The sequence below is a fragment of the Mus pahari genome, chromosome 18 (assembly GCF_900095145.1).
Source record: "Mus pahari chromosome 18, PAHARI_EIJ_v1.1, whole genome shotgun sequence".
Taxonomy (NCBI): Eukaryota; Metazoa; Chordata; class Mammalia; order Rodentia; family Muridae; genus Mus; species Mus pahari.
In genome coordinates this window covers 31280052-31285943 of record NC_034607.1, presented here as the reverse complement: position 1 = coordinate 31285943, position 5892 = coordinate 31280052, and the positions used below count along the sequence as shown (strand labels likewise).

General features: G+C 41.0%; 1 long non-coding RNA gene across 1 annotated transcript in view; it reads left to right on the top strand.

Annotated features, from left to right (window-relative positions):
- LOC110335410 overlaps positions 1–2122 on the top strand; it is a 41585-nt gene extending 39463 nt beyond the window's left edge. Inside the window, exons 3-4 of the long non-coding RNA XR_002381169.1 lie at positions 122–351; positions 1805–2122. This is a non-coding gene — a long non-coding RNA (uncharacterized LOC110335410). The remainder of the gene's footprint in view (positions 1–121; positions 352–1804) is intronic.
- The last annotated feature ends 3770 nt before the right edge of the window (positions 2123–5892 follow it).

Sequence of the window (5892 nt, the reverse complement as noted above, 5' to 3'; positions counted from 1 at the left end):
CCTTCCTTCTTTCCTTCCTCTTTCTTTCTTTCTTTCTTTCTTTCTTTCTTTCTTTCTTTCTTTCTTTCTTTCTTTCTTTCTTTCTTTCTTTCTTTCTCTTTCTTTCTTCCTATACAGTTAGTATCCTAACATGAAACCATGAAACAGTGCTCAAGCAAAAGCCTGCAAGACTTGGATCCATCCACTCTACTAAAGGGTGTAAGACCACTGACAGCCTGGGGCATGTATCTGAGCTGCCCTTTGGAAATTGACCACTGCCTAGCAGCCCAGCACAGAAAGGCACACAGACACCTCCGTTGATGTCATCAGCCCAGCTAAAAATGATGCCAGATGCTTAGAAGAGACAAGAAGGTGAAACAAAACTTTCTTTGCCTCTGTTGGGAAATCCCGCTGAATTTCCGTATTGTTTCTCAGAACCCTGATGCTCAGAGGCTCCTTCAGTTAACATGAAGGGATTGTCCCATCACCAGTAATTAGGCAGCTATATTGTGCCTATGACTGATCACTGTTTCAGCCAAAGGTTTAATAAAAAGTCAGCAAAATAAGAAATAAACGAACTCCATTCCTTGCGGTCTTCTGTTTAAACACAGCAGAATCTATCACAAAATCTATCAACTCGATATGCCTAGGACACCTATTCCTCATGAAAGATAATGGTTTTGAGATTGCAAATTCAAAAGAGACTATTGTCTAATTTACTGGTGTGTCTGCCATCAACAATCTAGATACCAGGTTATCAGTAACAACATGAGGTTTGACTTGACCCAGGTTCCAAGGGCTCCCTTCATGTCTGACCCTGGCTACACTGACCTTTGGATGCTACCAGGGCCTGGCTTGCTGCTACTTTGACCTACAGCAATCCTTTGATTTATATACTTCGCTATCTCCCCATACTGTGAAAAATATACAAAGTAACATTGTATGCTCACGTGATATGTAGGCCAGAGGCAGAGCCACATCACAGTCTCTGGGGCTAGAAATCCTTGAATTTAGGAACAAAGCCGAGAGTGAGAGGAGTATGGAAGGTTAGAAGATTAAACAGGACGGTACTCAGGCATCATTGCGCGCACCATGTTGTTAGAAAGAATGCATGTGCCTTGCACTGAACTGAGTCCGGTGTAGCTTCTCTGTCCTTTGTTTCCAGTGAATCATTTCCCCCAAGGTTTCTGTACTCCTCCTTCACTCCCCATCTACCTCCTGGAACGGACCGACTCACCCACGTATACTGGGCGTGGCCTCTAACACTGGGAACTCACACCATGAGAGTTTATCTTCCATACTTGAATTATGAAGAGAACAAGGAGGGGAGGCAATAGTGATTTTTTAAAACACCTAGACAAGCTAAATTTAGTTTAATTTGAGCAAAAAAACTTTTATGAATCAGACCATATTAAGACATAGAAGAAGCACAAAAAGTTCTCCACCCAACGGGTCCCAACGGGCAGGGAAAGATTGGTTGGTTACCTTATTTATATGGACATGGCCTGATTAGCTAGAGGCCTGTGATTGGCTGAGGTTTGGCTGCTGTGATTGGCTAGGACTCGGGGGTGGGGGTTGTTTTGGGACTATGTGCTTACATTAAACTGCAGTTTGCTACACACAGAAAGCCTCATTCCGAATCTTATATAATTTATCATTAGTTACTCATTTCTCCTTGAAGAACCCTGAGAATTATTGTTCTGTTATTCAACTTGCCTTAATATTTCTGGGGCGGCTGAAGAGCTCCTAAACCTGCTCTTGTCCACGCAAAAGAATTCATTTATTCTGTTGCCCCGGTCTGATTTAAACATTATTCATCTTTCAGGCTTGTCCAGGAGTACTGGTCAGCTAAGCTCCTCGGTGCCACCAAGAATAGCTGTTCAAACAGTCATCCTTCAGTCATAGGAAAGCTTCGGTACGGAGAAAGGGTGTGCATCTATCCGTGGCTGGTGCATCTCCAAATGATTTCAATTTATGATGATATTTGAATACAGAAAAATAAACGAAAACACTAGCACATTTGACATTTGAAATTATGCTGATTGGCTGGCATATTTTAAAACACATCAAATAAAGACAGGCATCAATGTTTGACAAATTTTTGTACCAGATATATCGTAAGAAACAAACGAAATGGAAAGTATCAACAAATTTTCTTATAAAATCCAAAAAAAAAAAAAAAAAAAAAACCCAAATGCATAGAATTACAGGAGCTGTATTAACTCTGGGTAGAATTTAAAATGGCTTTTGTGGTTTATAATCCTTTTAAGATTCAATCTGTAAAATTGCCCTGGAACAATGAAGAACTGAAATCAAATCATAAAGCAGACTAATGGATAAAGACTGTAATACAAATGGACATATTTTATCCTGTCTGTTCAAAGTGAGAGCAATTTCTTTTTTTTCTAAGTCTAAAGGTCCACATTAATTTGCCTTACAATAGTCATTATTTCCTTTGTGAAAGTTTAAGTTATTTTTAAACTATAATCTGATTGTAGTCCTTTTTCCAACTACACTATTTTCTGATTCCATTTCTCCACATATATCATAAAAAGAGTCAAAATCACATAGCACCGTAGCATTGAGCCATGGGTGTCACAGAATAGCTGTGGCAAGAACTGGCTGATATCCGAGGGCTTCAGGGCATAGATTTTTACTTTGAAATGATCATCTCTGGGTTTGAATATCAGTGTCTGCCAGGCAGAAACCAGCTAGAACAAGATCAAAATCCCCCATCTTGTTGGTGGTCTTTATTCCTTCACACTGTTTCTGTGCAACTTTTTCAGAGTGCATTGAAATTCCCTGCTGTCTTCTCCGTGTGCCTGGGTTTTAATGTGCACCAGCGTGTCCCAAGGGCAGAGGAAATTATGCTGCCTGGGCCTTTATCTGTAAGCAGCAATACAACAGGGGCGGTGTAAAATAGAAGACAGATTTATTTAGGCATAAACAATGTAAAAAATATTATTCGATCCAAGAAACATAAAATCCAATATCCCAATAAATCTGGCTGGCAAGCTTCACCTTATTGTTAAATGATTGTACAAAAGAACAAACTTTCTTTAATGTTTCCTGCCTGACAAATGCAATTTGTTCTGGCTACAGCTTCCCTAACTTTGTCAGGAGCTATAAAGCCCATCTCTTTTGGGTGCCAACGCATCTAAGGAGGTTTACAGGACCTCGGGGTCTGTCCTATCATGCTATGCTGAAGTTCTGTTGCTACCTTTTGTTTCCAGACATTTAAGGAAAAATGTACAGTGTTGTTATAGAGCTGCTCAGATTTTCTTAAAAAGCACTAAATGATCTGGTCTAGCATGTTTCAAGCAAGAATGTGCCCACAAATTGTCTGACAGTATCACACAAAACAGGCGCACAGTTATTTGGGGTGAGGGTTGGGATCCTTGTTTGGAAAAGTTCTCGTGTACAGCCTACATGTTTGGGGATCTCGCTTGGTTTCAGAAGGAAAACATGACCGACCCAAGTGATTGAGACAGTTAGGACACTTTTATTGAAACACTCATTGAACTCTTTCTACAAGGCCCAGGTTGGGAAGTGGAGATTTTATGAAGGGAGTGATAAGGTCGCATCCTCCTGGAGCCTACAGGATGGTAGCCAATCTTCACAGCTTAGTATGGAGATGTAGGACAGATGGCCAACCTGTCTCCCTAATTCCCATGTAGAAGAATGGTTCTCACCCAACCTATTCTTGGCGCTACTGATTTAACAGTTGGCAGGACAGGCCAACTCTCATTCTTCAAGGAGTAACATCTTAGGATGCCCCGTTACAGGGTAACTCAAACCTCTTAGCGAGGAAGAGTTAATTTTTTTGCATGGGCCTCAGTCATGGAGGAAAGATTACAATAGCGTTGGAAGAAGATACCGGTAACACAAGGCTTCAGTGTGTAGAATATGAGATCAGGGTAGCAGTGGAGAAAAGATGGGGCTCCTCTTGTGTGAACGGCTAGAGCAAACCCCACTTCACGGAGCAGCTGCTGGAGAAAAAGTCACAAGGAAATAGAGCTTAGCACAGTGCTTAACACACACACAGTGTTTAATATTTAGGGGTCTCGTTCTTTAGTGTTATCCTTGCTAGTGGATGTGATTAACTGCAGGATGGATTTGAGACAAGGTCTCGTTCTGTAGCCAGTAGTCACAATTGGCCTCAGTCTCAGGGCGGTTCTCCTGCCTCGGCCTCTCAAGTATTGGAATTACAAGTATGAGTCACTGTTTCTTAACGTGGGCTTGCTTAATTATTTAGAGGGATATCAATGAGTAAGAAACCATAAAGGAACACCCTCTTTTCATTAGGAGATTGTGAATGAATGAGATTTATTTTTCAAAATAAACTGATGGAAAATTTATTTGTGATGAGTTAATTGTCACCATCTGTGTGCTGAAAATGCTTTCTGGAGCCATGAACCCTTGGTTTTTCTTGGCTAAATTAGGAGGGCAATCATAGTGCTGACCTACTTCATAAATTCTGTCAAGAATGTCAAAATCTTTTGAAAAGTCCCAAGTCCTCTAATGGAATAACTATCTTTTCCTTGGTGGTCTGACTGCTGCTACTCTGGGAACTACAGACTGACTGAACAGCCTTCTCTGTTAGCCACTTGTCAATTGGTACAGCGGAAATGCCCTTAAATAGGATAGGAAGATACATTTTGGGGGAGTTGCCATGGCAACCTACAGAACACTTTAGAATGCCTTAAATCTGCAAGACTCGGTTCTTTTATAGTCGAGATAATCAATCATAATATTAGAATATTGTGAAGTCTAATTCACACCAGTTTCTACTTTGAGTATATGGTACTTTATATAATAATAACCCCCCCACACACACACAATGCCTTAGATCTTATATAAAACCATGCCACCCACTCGATCTGGCAACCACTACCCACCATTTATATCTAACTGTATCTCATGGATAGATGTATATCTCCTACATATATCTTTTAAGACAACTGCCAGACAAAGAATTTAGAATACTGTTTCATTTCCCCATGTATGACTCTTCAAGATCAGATGAAAATGTGGTTTTCTGGTACCATTTTTGCCACAAACTCTGAATGATCGTTTGGTAAAAGTTGCAGAAATTCCTTTGAACTCAGTGTTCAGTGAATCTGATTGGTAGATTCTATGTAGAGAACTTACACAGAGAAAGCCAGGACAATAAAATATTTAACATATCAACAATGAATTTTTTTTTCCTAGCTGAAAAGAAGGTGCAATTAAGTTGTTCTGGTTAATCACCTGACAGCAAGAAAGAGTGTCAAGAGAGAAAAAGAAGTGTAGACTCCCTCCCTCTCCATAGATAAAAAGGAACAATGAGTTTACAACCATGATTTAACCCTTAGGAAAATCTCTCCATGGTCTTGTGAATAATGCCAATGCTGACCATGTCAGTCCTCCTTGGATAAATATCAGAGCCACTGTGGGCAGATGTAAGTCCATTTGCATATGGTTTGTAGTAACTTTGGACTTCTTCCTCCCACTTCCATGGAAAGCCCATTAAGGATTGTTCAAAGATCCCCTCCCACTTCATTTTCTTGATCTTAGTTATCTTATTTTTATTTTTATCCATGTATTTATTTATTTACAACCCAATTGCTACTCCCATTCTAGTCCCTTCCTCACAGAGTCCCTCCCCCCCCCCCAGAGAGTACCCCCACCCCGCCCCGGGTATCCCCCACTGTGGCACATCAAGTCTCTGCAGGGTTAGGTGCATCCTCTCCCACTGAGACCAGAAAAAGGCAGCCCAGTTGGGGAATGGACAGCAATCAACAGGTTTAAGGACAGCCCCTACTCCAGTTGTTGAGGGACCCACACGGAGACTGCCACCTCAAACCTTTACAACCAAGCCATGGCCAACATTTAGGCATGGACGGGGAAGGTATTCACAAACCCCTACCTGTA